The 17,929-nt window shown below is 35.2% G+C and overlaps 1 non-coding gene across 1 annotated transcript; it reads left to right on the top strand.

Annotated features, from left to right (window-relative positions):
- The first annotated feature begins 17,085 nt into the window (after positions 1 to 17,085).
- LOC129048531 (U6 spliceosomal RNA) lies at positions 17,086 to 17,189 on the top strand. Its single transcript, XR_008510909.1, has one exon. It is a non-coding gene; the product is annotated as a U6 spliceosomal RNA (small nuclear RNA).
- Positions 17,190 to 17,929: the final 740 nt, after the last annotated feature.

Below are 17,929 nucleotides of genomic sequence, written 5' to 3'. Positions count from 1 at the left end.
GGCTTCTTGTGTTGGAGGCAGGACTGCTCTGATTCACATAGGCACCACCACTGTCCGCCAAAATGACTTGTACTGAATTTCCTTTCCTCATCTTGCATTCATCCTGTTTTCGTTTGCCCTAAATTTCCAGTCTTTTTATTTCCATCTCTACAAAATTTTTATTGAGATATAATTTATGTAGCTTAAGATTCACCTTTTTAAAGTGTACATAATTCAGTGGTTTTTAATATGCCCACAAGATGGTAAAATCAAGACTACCATCTAATTCCAGAACATGTCATCACTCCAAAAAGAAACCCCGTACCCATTAACAATCACCGCCCATTCCCCTTTCTCCTCAGCCCCTGGCAAACACTAATCTACTTTCTGTCTCTGGGAATTTGTTCCTTCTGGAGAGCTCACATAAATGGAATCATACAGTATATGACCTTTTGGGGCTGATTTATTTTGCTTAGCATAATGTTTTCAAACTCACCCATGCTATTGACTATATCTGTACTTCATTCCTTTTTATTTCCAATATTCCATTGAATTATATTATGGGTAAAAGATTAAGTCCATCAGTTATTGGACATTTGGGTTGTTCCCACTTTTTGGCTATTATGAATAACGTGACTTTAAAAATCCATGCACAATTTGTGTGAACATATGAGCAGTATGGTAACACTATAATTAACTTTGTGAGAAAAATGACAAACTGTTTTCCACAGTGGTTGCACCTTTTTACTTTCCCAACAATGCATGAGGGTTCCAATTTCTCCTCATCCTTGCAAATACTTGTTGTTTTTCATTTAAAAAAAAATTACAGCGATCCCAGTTGGTGTGAAGTGGTATGACATTCTGGTTTTCATTGGCATTTCCCTATTGATGATAGGCATCTTTTCTTGGGCTTATTGAGCATTCGCATATCTTCTCTGGAAAAGATCCTCTCTAAACCCTTTCTCATTTTTAATTGGATTGTCTTTTTATTGCTGAGTTGTACAAGTTCTCAACATAGTCTCAATGTTGGGCTCTTAAAATATGTAGGATTTGCAAACATTTTCTGAAAGAAATGAAATAATATGGGTTGTCTTTTCATTTTCTTGATAGTGTTCTTTGATGCACATTGTTTTTTATTTTGATAAAGCACAATGTATAGATTTTTCTTTGGTTACTTCTACTATAGGTGTCATGTATAAGAAACCCATGCCTAATCCAAGGTTGATTTATGTCTATATTTTCTCCTAAGAATTTTATGGTTTCGCTTTCATATTTAGTTCTTCGATCCATCTTATATAAATTTTTGTATAAAATGTGAGGAAGGGGACAAAAATTATTCTTTTGCATATGGACATACAATTGTCTCAGCCACTTGTTGAAAAGATTGTTACTGCATTGAATGATCTTGACATCATTGTTTGAAAATCAGTTGGCCATAAACATATAGGTTTATTTCTGGACTCTCAATTCTATCCCATTAATATATATGTCTCCCCTTATACCACACTGTTTTGGTTACTGTAGCTTTTTGGTAAGAGTTGAAATAAGGGAAGTGTGAGTCCTCTTGCTATGTTCTGTTTGTCAAGATTGATTTAGCTAGTCTGAATCCTTTGCATTTTCATATAAATTTTAGAATTCGCTTGTCCATTTCTCCAAAAGAGTCTGTTGGAATTTTGATTGGGATTTAATTGAACCTCTAGATTAATTTTGGGACTGTTGCCATCTTGACAATATGAAGTCTTCCAATCCATGAATGTGAGATATCTTTCTATTAATTTTGCTGTTCTTTAATTTATTTCAATCTTGTTATGTAGTTTTGTAGCTTCAATGTACTAGCATTGCACTTGTTTTGTTATATTTATTTCTAAGTATTTTATTCTTTTTGATGTTGTTATAAATGAAATCGTTTTCTTAATTCCATTTGTAGATTTTGAATGGCTCTCATATGAGTTTGCTAGGGCTGCCACAACAAAACACCACTGACTGAGTGGTGTAAACACAGATTTCTGGAGGCTAACGGTCCAAGATCAGGGTGCCAGCAGTTTTGGTTTCTTGAGAGGCCTTACATCTTGGCTTGTAAATGCTCATGTTCTCACATGATCATTTCTCTGTGTACAAATCTTCCTTTTTGTCCAAATTTTCTTTTATCATAAGGTCAGCAGTGAGATTGGATTAGGAACCACCATAATGGTCTCATTTTAACTTGAACACCTCTTTAAATGCTCAATTCCCAATTACAGGCACATTTTCGGGTTCTGAGAGTTAGGTCTTTAACATATGAATTTGGAGGGAGACAAAATCCAGCATATACCAGCTAACAGATAGGAATACAATTTATTTTTTGTTTACTAATCTTGCAACCTTGCCAAATGCATTCATTATATCTAATAATTTTTTACAGGTGTAAGAATTTCTTAGGGTTTTTTTTTAGGTGTAAGATCTTCAAATATCTTTTTTTTTTTGTCTTCCTTTCCCATATAGATACATGCCTTTTGTTATATTTTCTTACCAAATTACCCTGGTTAGAACCTCTGGTACAATGTTAAATGGAAGTGTTGACAGTAGTTGTCTTGTTCTTGATCCTACAGGGAAAGCTTTAACTCTTTCACCATTAAACATGATATTAGCTATGGAGTTTTCACTGATGCCCTTTATCAGGTTGAGCAAGATTCCTTCCATTCCTAGTTTATGAGTATATTTATCATGAGTGGGTGTTGGATTTTGTCAATTGTTTTTTTCTGCATCAACTAATAAGATTGTGCATTTGTTTCTTTTATTCTATTGGTATGGCGTATTACTTGGATAGATTTTGATGTGTTGAACCAACCTTATATACTCAAGAGAAATTCTACTTGGTCATGGGATATGGTCCTTTTTCTCAGATACTAAATTCAGCTTTCTAGCATTTTAAAAAAATTCTGCATCCATATATATAAGGGGCATTAGTTTTTATTTGTTTTTTCTTGTGAGGTCTTTGCCAGGTTTTGGTATCAGGGTAATACTACCCTCATAGAATGAGTTAGGAAGTGTTCCTTCTTCTTTACCTTTTGGAAACATCTGGAAAATATGTGTTAATTTATCTTTAATCTTTTAGTAGAATTCACCAGTGAAGCCATCTGGGTATGATTTTTTGTGTGTGTGGAAACTTTTTTCATTATTAATTTGCTGTTTCTCTTATTTAACAGTCTAGTCAGATTTTCTATTACTGATTGAGCCTGTTTCGATGTTTTCTTTGTCAGGAATTTTCCATTTGTTATCTAATTTATTAGTATACAATTGTTTATAATATTCTCATATAATAATTTTTATTTCTGTATGGTTGGTAGTAATGTCCACCTTTTCGTTTCTGATAACTTGGGTGTTCTGTCTTTTTTCTTGGTAAATTGAAGTAAAGCTTTGTCAATTTTGTTGGTCAAAAACTAACAGTTCTGTTGACATTCTTGATTGTTTTTCTATTCTCATTCTCTATTTCTTTTACTTCCACATTGATCTTTCTTGTTTACCGTCTATTTGCTTTAGGTTAGCTTACATTTTTTTCTAGTTTCTTAAGGTGGAAAGTTAGGTCATTGATTTTAGATCTATTCTTTTTAAATGTAGGCATTTGTAGCTATAATTTTCTCTCTGAACACTGTTTTTGCTGCATCCCAAGTTTTGGTATATTGTGTTTTTATTTCATTAATCTCAAAATATTTTCTAATTTCCCTTGTGATTTCTTCTTTTATCCATCAGTCATTTAGGAATGTGTTGTTTAATATCTATGCATCAGTGAATATCCCAAATTTTCTCTATTATTGATTTCTAACTTTATTTCATTTTGGTCTGAGAACATGTTTTCTATGATGTCAAACCTTTTACATTTATTGACACTTGTATTGACTAATACATAGTCTATTTTGGAGAACATTCAGTGAGCACTTGAGAAGAATATATTCTGTTGTTTCACAGATGTTCTACAGAAGTCCACAGACGTAGAGAATGTTCTGCAGATGTCTCTGGTCTAGATGGTTTATAGGTTTGTGCAAGTCTTCAGCAGTATGTTTAATTTTGTGTTTACTTGTTCTAACCACTATTTAATGTCTTCAACTATTATTTTTAACTGTTTTTATCTTTTCAATTCTTTCAGTTTTTCTTTATGTCTTTTATGCTCCATTGTTAACTGCATATATGTTTATAATTGTTATATCTTCTCAGAAGATTGACTCATAATTATAAAAAGTTCTTTTGATCTCTGGTAACAATTTTTGTTTTAAAATCTTTTATTGTCAAATATTAGTATGGACTCTCCAGCTCTCTTGGTTACTCTTTAGATGGTATATGTTTTCCTATTCTTTTTTGTGTGTGTGTCATTGAATCTAAATTTTGTCTCTTAGAATTAGCATATAAACTTTGTTTTAAAAAATATATTATGCAATATCTTCCTTTTGAAAGTTTAATCCATTTAAACGTAATATAATTACTGATAAGGTAAGTTTCATATTTGCAATTTTGTTATTGTTTTCTTTTTTTGTTGTTGTTTTTTGATGGATCCTCTCACTCTATCACCCAGACTGGAGTGCAGTGGCACCATCTTGGCTCACTGCAACCTCCATCTTCCAGGTTCAAGCGATTCTCCTGCCTCTGCCTCCCAAGTAGCTGTGATTACAGATGTACACCACCACACCCAGACAATTTTTGTATTTTTAGTAGAGACAGGGTTTCACCATGTTGGCCAGGCTGGTCTTGAACTCCTGAACTCAGGTGATCCACCCGCCTCAGCCTCCCAAAGTGCTGGGATTACAGGTGTGAGCCATCATGCCCGACCAGTTTTCTGTATGTATTTTTCCACATTATTTCTGACTTATTTTGTGTTTAATAGATACATCTTCTAGCGTACCATTTTAGTTCTTGTGTTATTTTTCTTTTATATTTTATTTTCCTAGCAGTTGTCCTGTGGATTATAATTAATATCTTAATTTATAATGATCTAATTTTAATTAATACAAAATTAATTTCAATAGCATACAAAAATGTTGCTCCTATGTAGCTTTGTTATCCCCCCCATGCTGTTTTTAGCATAAATTACATGTTTATACATTGTGCACCCATCAACATAGATTTATAATATTGCTTTATGCAGCTGTCTTTTAAAGTCAGAAGAAAAAATTACAAAAAAATAAACTTATACTGTCTTTTAAGTTTATGTATGTAGTTGTTTTTACTGGTGCTTTTTAGAAAAAATAAGAAAATTCATGTGAATTAGCATTACTATTTAGCATTCTTTCATTTTAGCCTGAGAACTCTTTTTAGTATTTCTTGTCAGGAAGGTTTCCCAGTGATGAACTCCTTTGGTTTTTGTTTCTCTGGGAATGTTTTATCTTCACCTTTATTTTTGAAAAGTAGTTTTGCCTGCTATAGAATTCTTGGTTGACAAAGTTTTGTTTTGTTTCATTTTCTAGCACTTTGAATATATCATTTCAATGCCTTCTGGTCTCCAAGATTTCTGATGAGAAATTAAATATAAGTCTTATCGAGAATTCTGTTTATGTGATGAATCATTTCTCTCTTGGTACTTTCAAGATTCTTTCTTTTCCTTCAACAGCTTATTATGATATATCTAGATGTGGATTTCTTTGATTTTTTTTCCTAGTTGGAGTTTGTTAAGTTTCTTGGATATGTAACTTAATCATTTTCATCAAATATAATAAATTTTTCCAACTACTTCCTCAGTTTTTTTTCTGCCTCTTCTCTTTGTCCTCTCATTCTGGAATTCTATTTTGCATCCATCGATGCACTCAATGTTGTCCTACCATTCTCTGATATCTGTTCATTTTTCCTTAATTTTTTCTTCTTTTTATCTCTCAGACAAAATAATCTCAGTTGACTGTACTGAAGTTGACTGATTCTTTCTTCTGACTGTTCAGATATTCTGGTGAACCCCTCTAGTAAATTTTTCATTTCAGTTATTATATTTTTCTACCCAGAATTTCTTTTTGGTTCATTTTTATAATTCCATTTATGAGCATGAATTCTCATGCTTTTAAAAAACTTATTTATGCATGGTTTGTTGCAGGTTTTTGAAAATATTTGAAATAGTTTGTTTAAAATTTTGTCTAGTGAAGCCATCATGAGCTTCTTCAGAGATAGTCCCTATTGATTGAATTTTTCCCTGTGCACGGGCCAAATATTCTTACTTTTTTTTGCATGTCTCATAACTTTTTGTTGGAAACTGGACATTTTAAACAATACAGTGTGACAACTTTATAAATCAGATTCTCTCCCCTCACCAGGGTTCATTGTTATTGCTGCTTGATAGAGCCATTGTTGTTTATCTAGTAAATTTCCTGAACCAATTTCATAAAGTCTGTATTCTTTGCTACATGTGGCCTCCTGAGTGTCTATTTGGTTAGCCAAGGGGTCAGCTAATGGTTAGACAGAAGTTTCCCCAAAAAAAAATGGATTGAAAAATTATTTCAGTCTATGCCAAGGGGCTCTGTGTGCCTGTTGGGGTTAGCCTTTAACACTCAGCCTGGCAGTCCACAAATCTGCTTTAACCCTTCACTTTCTGTTGACGGTCAGCCAGAAGTGAGTCCTTACAGCCTTATAAGGTCTTTCTGTAGCCTTATGCATGCATGTGGCCTTCTACAGTCCAGAAATACATTGTAGCGTCTCAAAACTCATCTAGGTATCTCATTCTTCAGTTTCTCCTTTTAAGCTTTTTGGTTAGTTTATTATTTGCCCCATCAATTATGTCTCCATAGGCAGCCACAAAGGTAAAACTCTTGCTTATAATTGTTTCTGACAAATGCCCCCAGACTCACCTGCCATATGGCTTTTAGTACTGGGAACGTGCCAAGTTACCTTGTAAGTGGGTTTTTCTGGAATCCTTCAGGCAGGTCATATAAGGACAGACATTCAGGAATGACTCTTTGAAATGGCTCCAGCTCTGTTTGCTAATTCCAATAGCTACCAAGGTGCACCAGGAATGCAGACTGTTATTTTTTATGGTTGCCACTGAGCTGAAGAGCAAGACATAGAACTAGGGCATGATAAAATTCCACAAAACTCCCTGGTTTTTGTTGAGTATCTATTTTTTCTTGAATAAACACTTTCTGGGTTCCTTCAAGCATTTGGTTAATTTCTAGAATCCTGAAAAAGATGATTCTGTTACCTTTGCTGGTTGCTTTTCTAGAGGAGAAAATTTTTGAGATCCTTATTCTAACATTTTTACTGATGTCACTCCTGCACCTTTTTGAATAGTCTGAAAACTTCAGAGATTAAGGACATTTATAAAAAAAAAATTTGAAATAATTAAAGTATAACAAGAAGAAGATATAGTACATGAAGTTATGATAACTGGTTTAACTTTAACATTAACGTAAGTTAAGTCTTTCAAATTATGTGGGGATAGAATAGCATCACATTTGTATATTCTTTTGATTTAAGAATATTTGTTAAGAGATTTAAAAAATACACTAGTTCCCCCCTACCTTTTTATGCATTTTGGTTTGAAAATGTTAACATATGTCATAATAGAAAATATTTATATCTTTAAACTCATTAACCTATACTGCCTGCTCCTACACAATGCAGCACTGCAAACTACTGCTCAGCATCCCTTTGCATAATTTTTAACTAAAAAAGTATTAACTTTTAATCTGTAAGATAAAAATGAGTTACATCAGGCCAGGCACAGTGACTCATGCCTGTGATCTCATCACTTTGGGAGGCAGGTGGGAGGATCACTGAGTCCAAGAGGTCTAGACTAGCCTGAGAAACATGGCAAGACCCTGCCTCTACAAAAGTAAAAAAATTAGCCAGGCTAATTCTCTGTGTGGTGGCACATACTTTAAGTCCAGCTTGAGCCTGGGAGGCTGAGGCTGCAGTGAGCCATGATTGTGCCACTGCATTCCAGCCTGAGTGGCAGAGTGAGATCCTGTCTCAAAAAAAAGAAAAGAAAAGAAAAGAGTTGCATAAATGAAACTTGACTTCTGAGTTATTAGAAATCTTAGCAAATAGTTCAAATAAATATATTGATTTATTGTCTTACTTGACTTCTTATCAATGAATTCTTGTAAAAAATTAAAATCTTTTATTAATCAGTCCAGTCTCAACAAGTAAACAGATGTAGAGCATGTTATCATATTTTGAACATTTCTTAAAAGAGGTGGATTCACCTTAAACACATTTCTTTATACACAGATGTTCACTAAAATGACTCATTAAAGTGATTTATTGTAATAGCTCTTTTATCACTAATGGATGTTGACCTCAGCCTATTATTTTGTGCTTCTCCATACTGTTTCTGGTTGGATTTTAGCATGTTTCCAAAGTGATCCTAAGATCTTAAATGGGCTAAAGATGTTTCAAGTTCTCTAACATCCTTTTATTGTGATAAAATATGCATAATATAAAATTTAGCATCCTAACCATTTTTAAGTGTAGAATTTTAGTGGCAATAAGAACTTTTGCATTGGGCCAGGTGCGGTGGCTCACACTGTAATCCCAGCAATTTGGGAGGCCAAGATGGGCAGATCACTTGAGGTCAGGAGTTCAAGACCAGCCTGGCCAACATGGTAAGACCCTGTCCCTACTAAAAATACAAAAATTAGTTAGTTGTGCTGGTGTGCACCTGTAGTCGCAGCTACTCAAGAGGCTGAGGCAAGAGAATAGCTTGAGCCCAGAAGGTGGAGGTTGCAGTGAGCCAAGATCATGCCACTGCATTGCAGCCTAAGTGAAAGAGCAAGACTCCATCTCAGAAAAAAAGGACTTTCTCATCGTTGTGCAACCAACATCATTCTCTGTCTTCAAAACTTTTTCATTATCCCAAAGTAAAATTCTGTGTTCACTACACAATAATTCCCCATTCCACATTACCCCATCCCTTAATAACCACTATTTTACTTTTCATCTTTATGAATTTGACTAGTCTAGGTACCTCATATAAATGGAATCATATAATATTTGTTCTTTGGGGTCTGGCTTATTTCACTTAGTATAATGTCCTCAACTTTCACCCATGTTGTGCCATGTATCAAATTTCATTCCTTTTTAAGACTAAATAATATTCCATTGTATGTACATAAAACATTTTGTTTATCCATTCATCCATTGACAGACATTTGTCTAATCTCCTTTCTTGATATGATTTTAACAAAAACAATGGCATATAATTAGTCCATATGCTCAATCCAAAAATAAGTTGGAAAAGAAAATTCTGCTAGCAAGTGAAGAAGAAAACACACTCCGTATAAATCCCTTAGGCCACCTTCATATTTCAAGATATCATATCTACTTGACTAGAATGCAGATACATTTGAGTTTTTTATCTGTTTACCTGCATATGAACCATTCAGTACTGACTGCTGGCTGAAAATTAACTTTTACTTGCTCTTTTATTTCATGTTAATAAACTTTTTGTAAAAATCTCTATTCTCAATATTAAGATTTGTAAAACATATACTTAATATGTAAAACATTATATGCAAAACATACTTAATATTAAAACATACTCAATATGTAAAACATACTCAAGATTTGTAAAACATATACTTAATATGTAAAACATATTAAGACAAAAGTCTTAAATACTACTTAATAATATATTCTTTATAGCAAAGGTTTTGCAATATACCAATTTTGATTTTTTAAAAGACTAATTAGTCCTGTTTGTTTGCTTTTTAGTCTCGTTACTCTGGTTTCATTCTTGCTCTAACCTACTCTTCTATTGGCACTTGCTTCAGAATTTTCCTGGCAATCTGGCTTATCCCCTAAAGCTCTCCTTTGCATCCTCAAATACTACTACTTTGTTTCTTAAGATATTGCACTTCCATTTCTATTTTATTTTTCTTTTATCCTCAACTAAGACAATACCATAGAATTAATTTGCTATAAACATATTACTGCAAGGAAAGAAATTTAATATCAACGTGATTGCAGATGTGAATCATTTAAATGTGGGAAATGTTACTGGATTATCACAACATATCCACTTTTATTAAGGAATGAAGGCTAAATCTCACATGGGATGTGGATAATTAAAATCAACATATGCAAGAGTCAAGATTGCTCATGTAATGTGATGTGAAAGCTTCAGAAGGCAAGAAAAGGGTGTGGTGAAAACTCTTTCTGCTGTGTATGCGGTCACTTGAAACTTGATGGCTTCAGCAAGTTCCTGCACAGTCTCATCAACAGGCTAATATCAACCCAGTCATCTCAGGGATTCTTCACTGTGCCTCTTTTTTGGCCGGGATGAAAAGATAAACCTAATTTTTTTTTTTTTTTTTTTTTTTGAGGCAAGGTCTCACTCTGTCGCCCAGCCTGGAAAGCAGTGGCATGATCTTGGTTCACTGCAGCCTTGACCTTCTGGGCTCAAGCAATCCTCCCACCTCAGCCCCCTAAGTAGCTGGGACCACGGGCACACACCACTACACCCAGCTAATTTTTGTATCTTTTGTAGAGACAGGGTTTCACTATGTTGCCCAGGCTGGTAAACCCAGAATTTTATAGGAAATCATATTTACTTCACATGTGATGCTTAGCAGATCTGAATGTATATTTCTAAATTTAAAAACAATATAATATTTCCTCTTGTTCTGATAAATAAATAATTAATTTAATGTATTAAATAATTAGACAAACAGTGTTATACTAGGAGAGAATTCATAGACAAATATTTGGGAGATCAGTTTAGAATAAGCTAATAAACAACCCCTCATTTTAATGGAACAAGTTGAAAATACCTTTCAGATTGAGTTGATGCAGATGGCACAGGCAAGTCAGGCAGAAGACGCCTTTTCACAGTGTATTAAACCAGACAGAACTAACTAGCATCTTTCAAAGGAGAAATATACAAAATCTTGGCTCAGAAGGCATTATGCTCCAAAGGTCCATGTCTGTCATTTTTAATTTTTAACCTGCAACCTATATTCCCATTAGCAAATATGTTGTGATAAATGTTATGAAGTATGTCAACACAAAAGTAAGTTGCCAGGACAGTCTAAAATACGTTTTTGGTTCACAATAGTACTGAAATTGTACTTACAGCAGAAAAAAATTGACAAAAGTAAAACATAAAACCATTAGTTATACACACGGTTATATACATATAACCATATAACATATAACATACGTACATAATAATATCCTACAAGTTAACTGCAAACAAAAAAGGATGGGAGATATTTCAGAGAAATACATGTGACAATATTACATTGATCTAATAATAATATGAAAAGCCATGAGAGCAAAAAAGTAATATGTAACTTTCAAGTAATATGTTATTGTACACTTTGAACTTTCCTATAGCTTCGTATTGAGTTTGTCAGGGCCAAGTACTTTAGAAGTCATAGAATTTGGCCACCAATGCATTTTTCCAGTAGAACATAAGTATTAATTAATCATGACTAATTCACTGAAATATGTATGCACTATTTATTAAAATCCTGCAAAAGATGAAGGAACAGTGAAACTCAGGTATTCTCTGATCTACTTAAAATGACAGACAAATCACAGTGTAATTTGTGTATTAAAAAGCAAATGAAAGCTTTAGAATCTCTTAAGAGCATCCAAAAAATTTTAATGAATGCTAATGTGCTATTGTTAATGAATGCCTTTTGCACATCACTGGAAAAGTCTATTAGTTTCTTTTAATACTTGGAGGATTCCATTTATTATTAAAGAATTCAATACTCCCATTTTGTTCTAGCTGTACAGAATGTGGTCTGACATATTTTACTACCTGTGTGTGTTCTCTCCTTCTGGTTTAATTTTAGTTGTCCTGATTAAATCATCCATCATTTTTAGGATGATTTTTCTCCTTATTGGTTTTTGGGACTGCCTCACTAGCTTTAGCTATTTGCAAGTTTCTTTTTCTGATATGTCACTTTGAAAATAGTTCAGTGACTTTCTTACTTAAAATTTTTCTAATAGCATTTTAGTTTCAGTTCATTTTTCTATTTATTATTCTTTATGTTTTTCCTGTCTTTTCATTAGTCAATATGACTTCGGTTTTGAAATTTTGAATTTCTATCTCTATTTGGGGTCTTCAATAAAATAAACCGATCACCCAAATAAAAAACATCATCTCTATGTTTTCATTATACAACTTGTAAATATTCCATAACCTCTAAATCCTGTGGTAATGAGAGGGAAGAGCTTTTTAATGTATTGGATTAAGATAATCTTGTTAGTTACTTACTTTATTTTAGGGACTGGTGAGGTGATATGGTTTGGCTCTGTGTCCCCACTCAAATCTCATCTCTAACTGTAACCTCCACATGTCAGAGGAGGGCCCTGGTGGGAGGTGATTGGCTCACGGGATCAGATTTCCTCCTTGCTGTTCTTGTGATAGTGAGTGAGTTCTCATGACATCTCATGAGATCTTTAAAAGTGTGGTACTTCCCCCTTCACTCTCTCTTTCCTGATGCCATGTAAAACATGCTTCCTCTTTGTCTTCTGCCATGATTGTAAGTTTCCTAAAATCTTTCCAGCCATGCAGAACTGTGAATCAATTAAAACCCTTTTCTTCCTAAATCAACCAGTCTCAGGTTGTTCTTTAACAGCAGTGTGAAAATGGACCACTACAAGAGTGTTTTGTATTAATCCCCAAAGACCATTCAAACTTTCTATTTTGTGTAGAAGGGAAAGCAAACAGATATATTGCTTAGGGACCTGATAATTCACTTTTAAACTTACTTGATGAAGGCCAACCAAGATCAAAGTCTAGACAAAAAATGCTTGCATTACAGTACAGAGTGCATACACTATCCTTGGTAGTATCTGAACATGAAGATAGAGGATGTGTAAGAGGAGTAGGAGCAAAGAACTCCATGCTTGAGTGGGAGGAAGTTCACTGAAAAACAAAAATCAAGAGGTAACATTTAAAAGACTCTGAAGATCTGTGAGAAGCTATAACAACTGAGCATACTCTGGATAGATATATATATTAGCAAAAGATGGATCAGAGATAACTGACATGTAGTTCTGGAGACAGCACCAAAGAATGATTCCAGATACAGGACAGGGAGAGATACAGATATAATATGATCAGAGGATAGACATAGAGTTACAACCACATAATGATCCCTCTCTTGGTTTCAAGTGATACCCAAGAGTCCTCACATCATTAACTAACCTCAAGACTTGTGTGGCCAATTTTATAAACTCTAAAATTAGATCCAAGATTAATAATGGCCACTTGACTCGGTATCTGCATTTTTATTTGATGCACATTGGTATCTGAATTTTATTTATTTATTTTTGAGATAGGGTCTCACTCTGTCACCCCGGCTGGATTACAATGGCACTATCATGGCTCACTGCAATCTTGGCCTCCCAGGCTCAAGCGATCTTCCCACCTTAGCCTCCCAAGTCGTTGGGACCACAAGCATGGGCCACCATGCCTGGCTAATTTTTATTTATGTTTATTTTTTGTAGAGACAAGATTTCACTATGTTGCCCAGGCTGGTCTTGAACTCCTGGACTCAAGTGATCCTCCTTCCCTGGCCTCCCAAAGTGCTAGGATTACAGGCGTGAGCCACCATGCCCTGCCAAAAAAGAGCGTTATTCTTAATGGGGCTGTGGTGTAGCTGCCATACCCTGGAAGTGGGGTGTATGAGAAAGGAATTCGATTTTTATGCTTATTAAAAGAGAACATTAAATAGCACACAAAATATCAATCATGTATAATGGCTAATCAGTGCTGTTACACAACTGCTTGCAGGAGTCGCATTTAAGTAGCTTTGAATGGCTTAGTATCAAATTGGGGATGGGACTAATTTAGTGACTCCATAAGGACTGCCACTGTGGGCAGTTCCATTCATTTGTCGATCATTATTTTAAAAAGAAGCCTCACGGACCAGGCGCAGTGGCTCACCCCTGTAATCCAGCACTTTGGGAGGCCGAGGCGGGTGGATCGCCTGAGGTCAGGAGTTCAAGACCAGCTTGGCCAACATAGTGAAACCCTGTCTCTACTAAAAATACAAAAAAATTAGCTGGGCGTGGCGGGGGGCCCCTGTAATCCCAGCTACCGGGAGGCTGAGGCAGTAGAATCGCTTGAACCTGGGAGGCGGAGGTTGCAGTGAGCTGAGATTGTGCCATCGCACTCCAGTCTGGGCAATAAGAGCGAAACTCCATCAAAACAAAACAAAACAAAACAAAAAAACCTTACAAAATACACAATGGAGATCCTCTGGTATTACATTGAAATGTACTATAAGGGAGCTTTATAGAGCAAACCTTAGATAAACCTGACATTAGCCCCTAAAGCAACGCTGCTTGGAGGTCCCTCCTTCCACTGCCTCTACCAGTATCACCAGATAGTCTTGTTTCAGATGTGGACTTCTGAACCACACCCGGCCTGGTGATTCTGATTCAGTGAGTCTGACTCTGGGCGGAACGTGGGAAAGTACTTTTTTAACAAGCTTTTTAGGTGATTAAATGATGCAAGTCATCCTAACACCACACATCCAAAACAATCCTAGGTTAAAGACATCACAATAAATTTCCATTATACACGTGTGTATGAATGAATTTTTTATACTCTCTTGAATGTTAATGATGAATGAGGATAACCTTAAAAGAAAATGTACCTCTATAAAATAATAATGAACAATATTTATTATTTTTATTTTTTGTAGAGATGGGATTGCCCAGGCTGGTCTTGAAGTCCTGGCCTCAAGTTTTCTTTCTACCTCAACCTCTCCAGTAGCTAGGATTATAGGAGCAAACCACTGTGCCTAGCTAATGAATGATTTTTTTTTTACACTTCTCTAGTGTCTACATTTTTTGTTTTGTTTTGTTTTGTTTTGAGATGGGGTCTCGCTCTGTTGCCCAGGCTGGAGTGCAGTGGTGTGATCTCGGCTTACTGCAACCTCCACTTCCTGGGTTCAAGCCATTTTCCTGCCTCAGTCTCCCGAGTAGCTGGGACTACAGGCGTGCACCACCACACTCAGCTAATTTTTTGTATTTTTAGTAGTGACAGGGTTTCACCATGTTGGCCAAGCTTGTCTTGAACTCCTGACCTCAGGTGATCTGCTGGCTTCGGTCTCCCAAAGTGCTGGGATTACAGACATGAGCCACTGTGCCCGGCATCAGTGTCTATATTTCTGAAGTGTGTTTTATTTGGATTAGAAAGTAAGAAGCATACATTAAAAATTAAATGTGAAGCACATTCCTCTAAGATGAAATCTGTTTATATAATGAGTTATTACTCAGAATTTAGGAAGGACAGTAACAGGTAAGTTGAAGACCAGCCCATCTTATTAAATGGCTCCTCCTTGATTATGTTTATATGTTACCAGTCAAAGCTTAAACCCTTTTGATTCTAAAACAATAGTTTTTCCTACAGGGTTTTTTAGAGGTATTTAGGGAAACTTGCTTCTTCCTTGCTTCATTTATCAGAATAAGTAAAACATACCTATAGAAGGCGGTGCATTATTCATATTGTCATTATTTTAAACAGGGATATAATTGGTGTCTTGTAAAACTAGCCCTTTAATTATACATAAAATCTCTCATTGCTTATACATACATATAATGACATCTATTATTTGATTATTTATTTTAGCTTTAAACAACTTTTTAAATTATTGAAAGCAATGAAAAAACACATCACTCATGGCTTTATCTGAGAAAATAGTACAGAATGTAAGAAATAAATACTTTATGTTTTAAGGGTTCACTGTTACCCAAATACTAATTTTTAGCTTTGTGATGTATGCTTTTGGTTATGTAAAATACTTTATAGGAATTAATTCATATGTATCATTTAAATAGTAAATTTATATCTTGTTTTTATATAAATTATACTATCTAAAACTTGTGTTAGAATATTTACTTATTTATTATTATTATTATTATTATTATTATTATTATTATTTGAGATAGAGTCTTGCTCTGTTGCCCAGGCTGGAGTGCAGTGGTGCAATCTCAGCTCACTGCAACCTCCACCTCCCGGGTTCAAGCAATTCTGCCTCAGCCTCCTGAGTAGCTGGGATTACAGCTGCGTGCCACCATGCCTGGCTAATATATATATATTTTTTTTAGTAGAGACGGGGTTTCACCATGCTGGCTAGGCTGGTCTCGAACTCCTGACCTCATGATCCACCTGCCTCGGCCTCCCAAAGTGCTGGGATTACAGGAGTGAGCAACCACGCCCAGCCTATTTAATTGTTTTTTTAAGGCAGGGTCTCATTCTGTCACCCAGGCTGGAGTGCAGTGCCATGATCTTGGCTCACTGCAACTTCCACCTCTTGGGCTCCAGTGATCCCCCCACCTCAGCCTCCCTAGTAACTTGGACTACAGGTGCACACCACACACCTGGCTAATTTTTGTATTTTTTTTTTTTTTAAGTAGAGACATGGTTTCACCATGTTGCCAAGGCTGGAGAATATTTAGATTGACGAGGGTCCAATACTTGTTCTTCCAAATGAATCAAAATAGTTGTTCAATAGAAACTGATACTGTCATGTATACAGTTTGGAATGTAAAACTTATTAAAAAGTTACAGACCTTGAGAATATCTTATATTTGAGATATTTTTTAATTTGGGGATTCCGTTAGGTCAACCTCTAGTTTGGTGATATTCTACAGTTGGAATGAATCCTGATCCTCATAACAGAGCTGTGTTCTGCGTAAGTAGAGAGTTCATCCAAATTATGATCAAGCTTGACAGAACCTCTTCTCAAATCAGATTGTGAAGTGGCCACGATGACACTTGAATAAAACAGTGGAGTTACAGTAAAGGGAACAATATCCTTTTTATTGCCTTTTCTTCACAGCTCAGAACAGAGACCAGTCTGGCTAGTCTGGGAACGGTGACAAAATTAGTAATGGTTTGTAAATGCATAATTAGATGATTTTTAAAATTTTAACTTTTCATACTTTAAATGTGAGGTAAAAATCACCGGTGAAAATGAAATGCCTATCTAGAAAAAATAGCTCCAATTAGCTCATTATTCAATTCTGCCCTTCTCTTTCTCATTCTTCCTTCTTTTAATGCCTGCATTTGCCTTTTCTTGTCTATGAAGATATTTTGGAGTCTAAAAGGGTTATTGTCATAAAGAAGCTATAATGTATTACCTTGGCTAGTTTCTTCAAGGGTGTTTTTAAGAATAAAATAAAACCTTGGTGCTTGCTTCATTAATATATATACTAAAACCGGAGCAGCACAGAGATCAACATGGTCCATGTGCAAGGATGGTTCACACATTTGTGAATCATTCCATAGTTTTCAATCTTTGTGTTGGAAGAGATGAGAGTATGGAGGGAGGATGGAAAAGGGGATTAAAGGGTATTTCATCTCTATCACTAATATTTTACTTCTTGTATTAATAAAAGTTCATCTTCACGTATGAATCTAAGTGTTAGTTGTATCTTTCTCTCTACTGATTTTTGTGTTTAAATATTTTTTAAAATATTACAGCCATCATTTCATTTCCAGGTTCTTATTTCTTCCAATTTTATTTATTTATTTATCTATTTAGAGATAGGGACTCAGTCTGTTGCCCAGGCTGGAGTGCAGTGGCCCAATTACAACTCACCACAGCCTTAGCCTCCCAGGCTCAAGTGATCATCCCACCTCAGCCTCCTGAGAAGCTGGACCACAGATGTGTGCCACCACACACAGCTAATTTTTGTATTTTTGGTAGAGACGGGGTTTCACCATGTTGCCTAGGCTGGTCTCAAACTCCTAGGCTCAAGCAAGTCTGCCTGCCTCATCCTCCCAAAGTGCTGGGATTACAGGTGTGAGCCACTGCTCCAAGCCATTTCCAGTTTTTTAATCTAAAGAAAATAAACCAGAAGTGTATGCTAAGATTTATGCATAAGGATATTCACTTCAGTACTAATTATAGTAGAAAAAAATGGAAACAAGCTAAAAGTCGAACAATGCAGAAATGGTTAAGATAATTATAGCAAAGTTATGTGATTATTATGCATTTATTTGGAAATCTTACTTTCCGTATGTTTCCTA

Source organism: Pongo abelii, chromosome 8, assembly GCF_028885655.2.
Source record: "Pongo abelii isolate AG06213 chromosome 8, NHGRI_mPonAbe1-v2.0_pri, whole genome shotgun sequence".
Classification (NCBI taxonomy): Eukaryota; Metazoa; Chordata; class Mammalia; order Primates; family Hominidae; genus Pongo; species Pongo abelii.
Note: the sequence above shows the minus strand (reverse complement) of the source record. Positions and strands in the feature narration are given on the sequence as shown.